The sequence below is a fragment of the Dromiciops gliroides genome, chromosome 5 (genome assembly GCF_019393635.1).
Source record: "Dromiciops gliroides isolate mDroGli1 chromosome 5, mDroGli1.pri, whole genome shotgun sequence".
Taxonomy (NCBI): Eukaryota; Metazoa; Chordata; class Mammalia; order Microbiotheria; family Microbiotheriidae; genus Dromiciops; species Dromiciops gliroides.
The window spans coordinates 45649708-45661756 of record NC_057865.1 but is presented as its reverse complement, the minus strand read 5'-3'; the positions used below and the strand labels follow the sequence as shown (position 1 = coordinate 45661756).

The following is a 12049-nucleotide window of genomic DNA, read 5'->3' as shown; positions in this document are numbered from 1 at the left end:
CACCCAGATAACAGAATAAACCGGAAAACTGGTGTCAATGCCAAAAATAAAAATAAAAAAGTAATAGCTACACTTGAACCTACTTCTCCATTTTTTGAAATCCAAAGGAAGCTATCTACTTTTTAAAGGAATAGAAGTAATTGTCAGTTTCCTTATTTCCAGAGAAAAATTGGGATGGGTGGGAATGAGAGTTGGCTTTGTTGGTTTGAATTGAGGGCTCTGTTTAGGGATATGCACTTTTTCACCTGTGTAAATGTGACCCAAGTTTTAAATTTTAAATTCAAGAACTTTGAGGGTTGGGATTTTTAAGAAGAAAATTGTTTATGATCATGGGGTCTGGTAGGTAATTGTAAAATTGTGGTGTTAGCAGTGCTTTCACTGCTGGAGACTGTATTACATACACACTATAATGATAGATTTAAATTGCTATCAACTTCTTACCATTCGTTAGCAGAAAAACGATGTGGTCAAATGTTCCAGAAACATGTTGACTCTGACATACAAGGTCAAATTCATTTCTCAATTTTATTTTATTTTATTTTTTTGTTTCAACTCTCTTTTCCTCACTGAGAATAGCAGTAAATGCATTTTCCCCCTCAAGCATCCATAGTCTCTCTTCAGTGAATGAAAAATCGTTTTAATTTTTTTGCTGCTAATTCCATTTAGAAAGTGGGTCTGATTACTTAAAGGATTTGACATTTGGCCAGCCAGCCCAAGATGTCTTATTTCAGCTACCTGATTCACTGGTTGCTGTTTAATTGGTTCACTCTAAGGTGCTCAAGATTTACCTGCATAGCTCTGTTTGTTCCAATAAATATTTTCTGTACTTGAAAAAAACATCGAGCTTCTACATAAGCTACTAAATGTATTATTTCCTTGCTTATTCACTCTTCAACAGGGTTTTATTTGTAATGATAAAGACCAGAGACAGATATTAGTATCTGGCTAGATTACTGGGGATCAGGAAAGAGAAAGAAGTAGAGGCCTATATTGTGGGACCTTAGGAAATTTTTTGTCTTTCTAGAATAACCTGGGCTCCCCTGGATTTGCAAGGCCTGTTGTGGGGAGGTAGTGAGAAGTATTGAAATTTTTTGTTGGCCTAATTTGCTTTGGGGCAATTAATTACATGAGGAAATAAGTGAGAGAAAGTTTTGTGACTTAAGGTCATGAACACTTCACTTGTAATCTGGAGACATGAATTCTTTTTTAAAAAATAGTATTTTATTTTATGCTTTCCCAATCACATGTACAGATAGTTTTTAGCATTCAATTTCGTAAGATTTTGAGTTCCAAATTTTTCTCCCGCTCTCCCTTGCCTCTCCTCTCCTGAAACCAGCAAGCAATCTAATATAGGTTATACATTACAATCATGTTAAACATATTTCCACATTAATCATGTTGTGAGAGAATAATCAGAACAAAAGGAAAACAAAATACAAGAAGAAACCAAAAAAAACCTCAAAAGAACAAAAAAGTGAAAATAGTATGCTTCAGTCTGCATTCAGACTCCATAGTTCTTTTTCTGGATATGGAGAACATTGTATTGCTGAGAAGAGCTAAGTCTATTACAGTCGATCATTACACAATGTTGTTACTGTGTACAGTGTTCTCTTGGTTAGATCAGTTCACTCAGCATCAGTTTATGTAAATCCAGTTTTTATTGAAATCTGCCTTCTCATCATTTCTGTTTACCTTTTTAAATTTTTCTTGAGTCTTGTATGTTAAGATCAAATTTTCATCAGGAAACTTTGAAAGTCCCCTATTTCATCAAATGTCCATCTTTTCCCCTGAAAGAGAATGATCAGTTTTGCTGGGTAATAGATTCTTGGCTGCAATCCAAGCTCCTTTACCTTCTGGAATATCATATTTCAAGCCTTGTGATCCTTTAATGTTGAAGCTGCCAGGTCCTGACTGTGGCTCCATGATATTTAAATTGCTTCTTTCTGGCTGCTTGGAGTATTTTCCCCTTCACCTGATAATTTTGGAATTTGGCTACAATATTTCTTGGAGTTTTCCTTTTGAGGTCTCTTTCAGGAGGTGATCGGTGGATTCTTTCAATGACAATTTTATCCTCTGATTCTATAATATTAGGGCAGTTCTCATTGATAATTTCCTGGAATATGGTGTCTAGACTCTTTCTGATCATGGCTTTCAGGTAGTCTAATAATTCTCAAATTATCTCTCCTGCCTCTATTTTCCAGGTCAGTTGTCTTTCCAATGAGGTATTTCACATTTTCTTGTTTTTTCACTCCTTTGATTCTGTTTGACTGATTCCTGGTTTCCAACTGTCCAATTCAAATTTTTAAGGCATTGTTTTCTTCAGTCAGATTATGCACCTCCTTTTCCATTTGGCCAAATGAATTTTTTAAGGAATTTTTTTCTTCAATCAATCTTTGTGCTTCTTTTTCCAAGCTGCTGATTCTTTTTTCATAATTTTCTTGTGTTGCTTTCATTTTTCTCCCCATTTTTTCTTCTACCTCTCCCAATTGATTTTTTAAATCCTTTTTGAGCCCTTCCAAGAGGGATTTTTGGTCTTGAGACCAATTTATCTTGCCTCTTGAGGCTTCACATGTAGGCAATTTGAGAGTATTGTCCTCATCTGAGTTTATGTTTGCCTCTTCCTTGTTGACATAGAAGCTCTCAATGGTAAGAGCTCTTTTTTGTTTCTTACTCATATTGCAGTTTATTTTTTAAAAAGTTGAGGTCTGCTCCTGGGGCACCAAGGCCACTGTTTCAAACTTCTTGTGTTGGGAGGTAGGGGCTGTGTCACTGGCTTTCTACTCTGAGGCCTCTATGGCTTGCGGATTTCTCACCACCCTGGGTTTGCTCTCTGCGCTTGCTCCTGGCATGCTGGGATGGCTAGGCCTGGTTGTGCCTCTCCTGTGGGTAGCCTTCTAGCTGGCAGCCTGCCCTCTCAGCTGGTGCATTGCACCACTATCCTGCTGCACCACCATCTTGCTGAGCCAGGATCAAGGGGCCTCAGTTGCTCGGCTGTGGCCTAGAGCTTCCTGCTGACTTGTCCCAACCCCCTCCATGCTACACTGTGCTGAGGTATGCTGCACTCCCCTTTTGCCCGTGTGAGACTGACCTTTCCTGAAGTCTTCTAAATTGTCTCAGGTTGGAAGATTGTGTCTCTCTGTCTTTTTGTAGGTTCTGTAGTTTCAGAATCCATTTAGAGTCTTGATTTAATGTTCTTTTTGAGGGAACCAAAGGAGAACTCAGGCAACTTTCTGGCTTCTCTCTGCCATCTTGGCTCTGCCTCCCCTTCTCATCATTTCTTATAGCACAGTAGTATTCCATTACATTTATATACCACAACTTGTTCAGCCATTCCCCAATTGATGGGCATCCCCTCAATTTCCAAATCTTTGCCACTACAAAAAGAGCAGCTATATATTTTTTGTATATATGGGTCCTTTTCCTTTTTTATGGATATAGACCTAGTAGTGGTATTGTTGGGTCAAAAAGTATGCACAGTTGGAGACACGAATTCTAATGATGATGTTGATGATGGAAATTCACCTTTATGTAGTACATTAGGGTATGTCTTATTACTCTGAATCTAGGTCACTCTGCTCTAAATATGTAACAATGATTGGATGCATTCATAGTAAGAGAAAAGAAGGAAATCATACCAAAAGCCAACCTAAGCTAGGGACCAGTGTGAACCTTAAAACATTGGGGTTTTTATACCAGCTAGAGTGTCCTAACTGGACCACTGACTGATAACTGTGTTTATGGGTGGGGTCTGCCAAAATTCCACCTGGACCGGTCCATATCCATTGGACAATAGACACCTAAGCATCACTCTTTCCATTACACTGTTTCTGTTATTAGCTCTGTGATCTTGTGCAATTTGGGGCAGTTAGGAAGTGAGATAGGCTTGGAATCAGTGAGACCCATCTTCCAGAGTTCAAATCTGGCCTCAGACACTTACTAGTTGTTCAACCCTGGGCAAGTCACTCAACCTTGTTTGCCTTAGTGTCCTTATCTATATGAGTTTTATCCACTCCAGTATCTTTGCCAAGAAAACCCCAAAATGGAGTCACAAAGAGTTGGACACAACTGAAAATGACTAAACAACTTGTGCAATTCATTAACCTCTCTGGGCCCTCATTTACCTCATTTCTAAAACATTGAACTAGCCACTCACTAAGGTCCCATCCAGCAATAACATTTTGTGTTTCTACCACTATTGTAGGTAACAACAGATTTGGATAAAGGATTTTTATCTTTAAACAATCTATGTTAGGGAAAGACGTGGTCCTGGATCTGGTAAGAAATCCCCTTCCCTTCCCTTCCGGTTTTCCCTTGTGGAATATTTGCAATTTATAGCCCATTCCTTAGGCAATGAGATTTTGACTCAGGAGAGGTCATGAGGCACTATTTCATCCTGGGGCAGTGGGACTAAAAAAATCTCACCTTAAGAGTCTGAACTTGGATGTTTAGATGAGGAAAAGCAAACGGATTCTATCTCACTGCAAGGAGAGGATGAAACCTGCTATTGTCAGTAAAATCAGTCCATGTTTCTAAACAGCACAATCCTGCAGGGTTTTATCCATCTATTATAAAAGAGCTGATCTCTGCACATGCTCACTGCTGTCCCATCTTATCTGATCTTTCTTCATGAGCATGATCAAAGCCCTGGGGTTGCAGGGACTCTGCTGCCCTGGCTGACTCTGACACAGAGGTCAACAGCTTAGCTCTACTCAGCATCCCCCCACCCCTCAACACACACATAAATTCTTTCTGTCCAGCCATTTCCAATGCATGCATTGGTTTGGGGGACTTTTATCTAAGGCTGACTGCCTCTGGCCTTTCCCATTGGGACAGATAGGAGGGCTGAAGAGGACTGAACTTGATAAAAGTACTTGTAATTATAGTCATTGTAAATTATGATACAAAAATAATACCTGGCATTTATGTGGTACTTTAGAATTTACAAAGCACTTTGTATATGTAAGGCAGTAACTATCTATGCTAGAATTTGCCTTCCCCTGAGTCCCTTTTCCTTTCCAAAGCCCATGCTGTCCAGGAAAAGGCAAACCAATAGGAGTTAGGAGGAAAAGAAAAGACCTCACAGGCCTTGAGAAGCCAATGAGTCATGCCTTATAACAACACTCACTCACACACACACACATGCACATGCACACGCACACGCATACAGTTCAGCCATACTTGCCAATGCAATGAAAAAACCCATCTATTGTAGTGTTCCATACCCACAATCTATATCATACCACTTAGGAACCAGACACTGGACCTGTGATTTTATTACAATTGGGAACTTCCTGGTGAGAAAACTCCCTTTACCAGTGAGGGTCAGCCCTTTACCTGCAACTAAAAGTTTTAGAGTTGTTTGAGTACTATAAGGTTAAGGAACTTGTCCAGGGTCCCACTGTGCACAGCTCTTTGTGTCTTCAAGGCCATCCCGTACTGCCTCTCTAATACAAATTAGCCTCTGATTTCAAAATTCTGTACAGATCACTCTTGATTATAATATAGTACCTCATCTTAAGTCAAAAATGGATCCTAAGGCAGCTAAGTGACACAGTTTATAGGGCTCTGGGCCTGGAGTCAGGATCAGTCAACAGATATTAACTAAGTGCTGTTCCAGGTGCTGGAGCGAAGACCTGAGTTCAATCCCCCGCCCCTTGCTAACTGTGTGACCCTGGGCAAATCACTTAGCCTCTGCCTCAGTTTCCTCTTATGTAAAATGGAAATCATAATAACACCTATCTCACAGAGTTGTTGTGAGGATCAAATGGGACAAAGTGCTTTGCAAATCTCAAAGTGATATATAAATATTAGCCATTATTATTTTTGTTGTTATCATCATCATCTTTGAAGTAAGCTGTCAGCAGAATGGGTAAAAGCAAGGAGAGGTGAAGTATAGGTCTTTATTTGGCAGCTTCAAATGAACAGAGCTGAAAAAATGAAGAGTGGCAAAAACTGGGGAACGTATATATTATTCTATCATTTTAATTTTATTTTTAAATTAATAATAAAATAGCTAGCATTTATATAATGCTTTAAGATTTGCAAAATATTCTACAAATATCTCATTTTATGTACTTGACATAATTCAAAAGCATTGATTTTCTTTCCTTACTACTTCCCCATAACTTACAAAAGAAAAAAAATAAAGTAAACTCATATAATAAATATGAAGAGACAAGCGAAACGTATTTCCATGTTGCCATGTCGAGAAATATGTATCTCATTCTGCATCTTGATTCCTTCACCTCTCTGTTGGGCTGTAATCATTTTTTTTTTTTTTTTGAGCCAGGCAATGAGGGTTAAGTGACTTCCCCAGGGCTACATAGCTAGTATCAAGTGTCTGAGGCTGGATTTGAACTCAGGCCCTCTTGAATCCAGGCTCCACTGTGCCACCTAGCTGCCACCTGGCCTATAATCATTTCAAGGTATAAAGTCAGCATTGAATCAAATGATGTAGGTCCAAATGTCCAGTTTCTAGCTTCCCCACTATTAGCTGTCTAATTCTATGCAAATTACTTGATCTTTCTGAAGTTTCTTTTCTCAATTAGTCAGCAGGGAATACTAATATTTGTACTCCCCGATATTTACCATGATGACATATAAATCTCAAAATATTATAGAAATATGAGTCATTGCTATTATTAGCCACACACCCCCACCGTCTTGTTGAATGAATGTGCTTGCTCATTCATTCTACTTGGATGAGCAGGGACGCACCAACTATAATTCTTTCTTATAAGATGGAGGTTCATGGGGTTTTAAAGTCAGCCCTGCCATTATGCCCTCAAGACTCCATTTGTATTGCCATCTGACCAACTAATCAACTCGAAGGAATACCTAGGCTTGCAATATATTCTATAGCTTCACCTTTAGGGCCCACAGGACTTTCCATCCTCATCTTCCCCACAGTTGGACCCTTCTACTTTGTGTTATTTCTCTGTTAGAAGGTGAGCTCTCTGAGAATGGGAACCACTTTGATTTCTGATTTCTATCATTAACTCTTAGCACAATGCTTGGCACATTATAAGTGCTTAATAACTCTTTTTTTTCATTCATTTTTTGGGCAGGGCAATGGGGGGTAAGTGACTTGCCCAGGGTTACACAACTAGTAGGTGTCAAGTGTCTGAGGCTAGATTTGAACTCAAGTCTTCCCAAATCCAGGGCTGATGCTTTATCTACTGTGATACCTAGCTGCCCCTTTTTCATTCATTTTCATTCATAATTCCCCATGTCTGAAAGGGAAGGATGTAGAATCCCTTTAGGGTAGTGCATTTAGTCATAATTGTGTAGCCTTTTGTTTCAATTTTGCTGTTCTTCTTTCATAGTTGTGTATTCATTGTGTATCTTGTCTTCCAGATTCTGCTTATTCCCTTTAACATGAGTCCATAGACCTTCCCATGCTTCTCTAGATTCATTGTATTTGTCATTTCTTATAGCCTCCATTACATTCATGCACCACAACTGGCTTAGCATGCTCCAATCAATGGGCATTTACTTGATTTCCAGTTATTTGCTAGCACAAAAGCACTACTATCAATATTTTGATGTCCATCGTGTCATTCTTTTAAAAATATTGACCAGTGGAATCATGGAGTCATTTTAGGTGTGTTCATTTTAGTCTCTTTCTCAGCATACAAAATGATTTAGGAAGGAACCAATTACTAATAACTGGGCCACCCAGGAATTCCTCATGCAGGAGGTAGCAATACTTTGAAGGAAACTAGGGATTTTCGCTTTATGTTTGTGTATGTCAGGGCCCACAGGACTTTCCATCCTCATCTTCCCCACAGTTGGACCCTACTACTTTGTGTTATTTCTCTGTTAGAAGGTGAGCTCCCTGAGAGGGACTTATTAATTAAGTCCTAGACTGGATATGATTTGGATTAGTGGAGGGGGTTCCCATACCAGGAGTACCCTCAAATCTTTGGTCCATCACATATTTGTATATTGTGATATTATACAAAACAAATCAGACACAGTCATTTCCCCTTTCTAACTTTTACCCTCTGGTAAACACTAAGATAGAAACATTAAGACCACTCACAAAATACATAGTAGAGAACAAAACAGAACTCAGAAGGAAGCACAGAAAAGCAGGGTAGTTTTGAAAATGATATGTAGTATTTATTACATCATTTTAAAAAAGTAAACAGTGACAAATGGAGATTCATGGTTTCATATTGAATCCTTGTGCTGTGAACATGGAATTTTTTGTATTTAAATTCAAAGTGAATATTTACAAAACACTCTCATATGAGTAGGGAAGGGGAGGGGAGGGAAGGGAAGGCAAGGGAAGGCAAAGGAAGGGACGAAGCTGTTATAGAGCATCTACAGCACATAGGAAGCAGAAATGGAAGGAAAGTCTCATTTTGCTTGCATTTTCAAGTTTCCTGAGTTCTGCCATCTCTTCCCAAGGCCACCAATCACTAGGCTAAACTTGAGTTTATGAACTTGCTAGTGAGAACAAGAAAAGGATCTATCTGTTCCTTTCAGGCCTCTCTCTCTTGGATATTGACATTTAATATCCAGACTTGAGGAATATCAAAGCTGAGGCAAATAGCCAAACTAGACTACAGAAAACTGCAAAGAAAAAAAAATGCTTAGCCTGCCATATGCAAACGAAGTCATGGAAAGGTATAGTTCAAAGACCCACATCATTTTTTAAAAAAGAGTATTGATGTATGTATCTATCTATCTAATGTATCCCTATGTTAATCACCCAAGAAAAATGTAAAATTGGCATCTTCTCACATTTTCTGTCAAATTTTCTACTTTTTCCACTTTTACCCAAAATAACCTGCAACATTACATGGCCGAATACTTAAAGATACTATTTTTGTGCATGGTGTTTTTTTCTAACACAAATAAATCTCATATGTGATGGACTCTGATGTGTTTGACTAGGAGTTTCATATGCTGTTTTTAATTATGATTAAATGAGGATGGGAGGAAGGCAAATAAGCTGCTTAAATTACCCAGGAGATATTGGTGGGTTTGTGTCTGATGGAATTCACCCAGGTCTTCCATGCTACATAGGGGTATACACAGTAAACGGTAACACATTGTTGGAAATGCTTTTCCTATTTTCCTGTATTGTGTAATTCCTTGGCTCAGAATCACTTATTACACATGAGCATCAACTCGGGAAACTCCAGATGTTAGAAAAATTCATTCATTCATCCCAGATGTGTTTCACACCTACTATGTGCTAAACCCTTGGAAAGACAAACAGATAAATAATAGATACACTTCTCCCTTAAGGATATTATGGTTATTAACAATTGAATGCCTCTTTTTGTGTCTGCAGCACTTAAGCACAGTGCTCGGCACATTTCAGGCACTCAATAAATAAATGCTTATTTATTGATTGAAGGGGGTTCTTAAGATAATAAAAAAAATAAATGGAGAAAGAAGTATTTGAAAGCATTATTCTTTTGAATACTTCTGTTCTTTACATCATAGCAGAATAAATTCATTTTATTCAATCCCAAGGATGTTCTAAACACTAGGAAAATCTCCTTATTGACACATGTTGATAGATCTGGTGAACTGTACTAGTCATGAATTCTGAAACAAGAGACAGGTGAAATAGCATTTGGGGGGTTGTGCTGAATAGCAATGGCGGTCTGTGGCTATTCATAACAATGGTTGTTTTGACAGCTTGAGAGGGAGAAGTATCTTCTTTCTCAAAGAGATTTTTCAATTGATACTTCAAATTTACATGAAGAAATATTTCACGTCTACTTAAGTTCTTTTCTCTCCCTTCATTTGAAAATTTACTTGTTTTGGAGTGTTATGTTACACATTAATGCAAGAAGACTGAGACTCTGAAATGAAATGAGCTTCACTACAGCAGTGTCTTTGAGGTCTGTCCTGCAAAGAAAAGCCAGATTGTAGGTAAAGTAGTGCTGGTGTGTTTCTTCGGGCATTTGGAGCAGTAAAGGATTTTGGATCACTTCCAAGATGTACTGGTCCATCATGGATTTTCATGGTAAATCTAAGATCATATTAAGCTTCCACCAGGATGTTGCAAATAGTACTAGCTTTTGATTTTAGATATGTATTTCCTATCCTATTAAATATGACCTTTTGATATCTATCCTTTGTAGTGTTGTTAGCATGTATGAATGCTGTTTTATAAGTTTTTTTCTTACGTGTTGAAACCAATTGTTTCTGTGTTGCTTACATTATTAACTATACTAATTACCTTTCTAATGTTGAATTATCTTTGTGTTTATTGAGAAATAATACTAGTAAATAATGTGTTCTTAGTAAATATATTTTTGTATATATAGCTGAAATAATTTTGCAAGGCTTCTATTTAAAATTTTACATCAATATTCACCAGTGACATTGGACTGTAGTTCTCTTTTGATCTTTTATTCTGCCCTTAGGTATTTGGGCTATATTTGCCTTATTGATTTTTTTTCTTTCTCCATTATTGAGGATTTTTTTAACCTGTATTGGTGTTGATTGCTTTTTAAACATATAAAACTCATAAATCCATCTTGACTAGATGACTTTTTTCTTTGGTAGTTTATATTTTACTTTATGACATCAGTTGGTTTAAGATGAAATATTATGGTTTTATTAATCTTATTATTTCATATTTTTGTAGATATCCATTGCTTTTAAATTCTTGGTTATTCTTACCTATATTTTCATATAATTAGTTCTGATCATTATTTTTATTCCCTCTCCTCTCATCTTGTGCATTTTTTCTTCATATCAGGTTAGTTCAAATAAAGGCTTGTCAATTTTGTGAGTGTTTTAAGTCTTTCTAGAGAATGAGCTTCTATCTTTTTTCTTCCCCATTTTATCTATTCCTCCTCAAGTTTTCAAGATTTCTAATTTCTTGTGTATTTTAGTTTTATTATGTTGTAATTTTTTGGGTTTTTTTTTTAATTTAAAAAATTTGCATATTCAGTTCTTTAGCCAAGACACAAGTAGTTTCTGTGATGTAGACAAAATAGACACCCAGATAGTAACTTAGTTGTTAGAGACAAATCAGAAGAATAGGAATTTGGAAAAAGAGGTTTCATACTTAAATCTATAATACAGTCAACTCACAAAGCCTTGACTATAGTCCATAAATAAATAAAATCGGTAAAAGTGGGTTTTTGTGAATCATCAAACCATATCTTTAGGATATCTGCGGAACTACAGGCATCATCTTGAAGACTCCGGTATATTCTGCTCTCTGTGCTTGTAAGATCACCCCGCACTCATTTCTTTATGTATACATTTTCACATGTTGCCCCTTTTCATTTATTCATACAAAATGAATCGGTTAATATGATGCTGCTGACCTCTTATTGAATTCTTTGCTTTCAGTTCTCTTTTAGCATCTTTCTAAAATTCTTTATTCTACATTATTCCATATCATTTTCCTAGAACCACTAATTCTGAATCACAATGTCCCAGGAACATGTGGACATTTTAAAAGAAGCACTCAAAATAGATCTCAATGGAAACTTTGCATAATTGGGAATTGTGGCCCAATTTAGACTAGTTTAGAGTACTTAGTGATGTAGTGTTTATATAGTTGTATTTTATATTCCAGAACCTTTCCCTTCTAATCTTTTGCTTGAAAGAAGGTTTTGTCTCTGTCAGCAATGTATTCTTTGTTACATTTGGTGTTTTGTCTTCTTGAAATACAGTGGGAAAATATACCATACTCCATTTGTTTTTATGTGTTTTTTTTAATTCATGAAGATAGAGCTGTTATACTATGTGGGATGATCCACAAATAGACTAGCTGTCTTTTAATTAAGATAAAAAAATAAACGCACAAAGCATGCTTTCCCTCAAACTGTTACTAGCTGTATTGATAATCATGTTCATTGTACTGTAAAGGAGTCATCATCAGACCATCTGTGTGATGTAAGGCTAACTTACTAGCTTTGTGAACTTGGGCTTTACAACTTAAACTCTCTGCCTATTTGTTCCTCTGGAAACTAAGAATAATGTTTGGGAAAATGAGGTTGATCTAAATCTTTAAGAGCCTGTCAGTTTTGAATTCTATGACCCTGCAATAAAGTCCTACCCT

At 37.1% G+C, this 12049-nt stretch overlaps 1 protein-coding gene across 2 annotated transcripts in view; it reads left to right on the top strand.

Moving 5' to 3' along the window:
* LOC122729861 (myosin VIIA and Rab interacting protein) overlaps positions 1-12049 on the top strand; it is a 441763-nt gene that overhangs the window by 97518 nt on the left and 332196 nt on the right. The gene's annotated exons all lie outside the window — the stretch shown is intronic.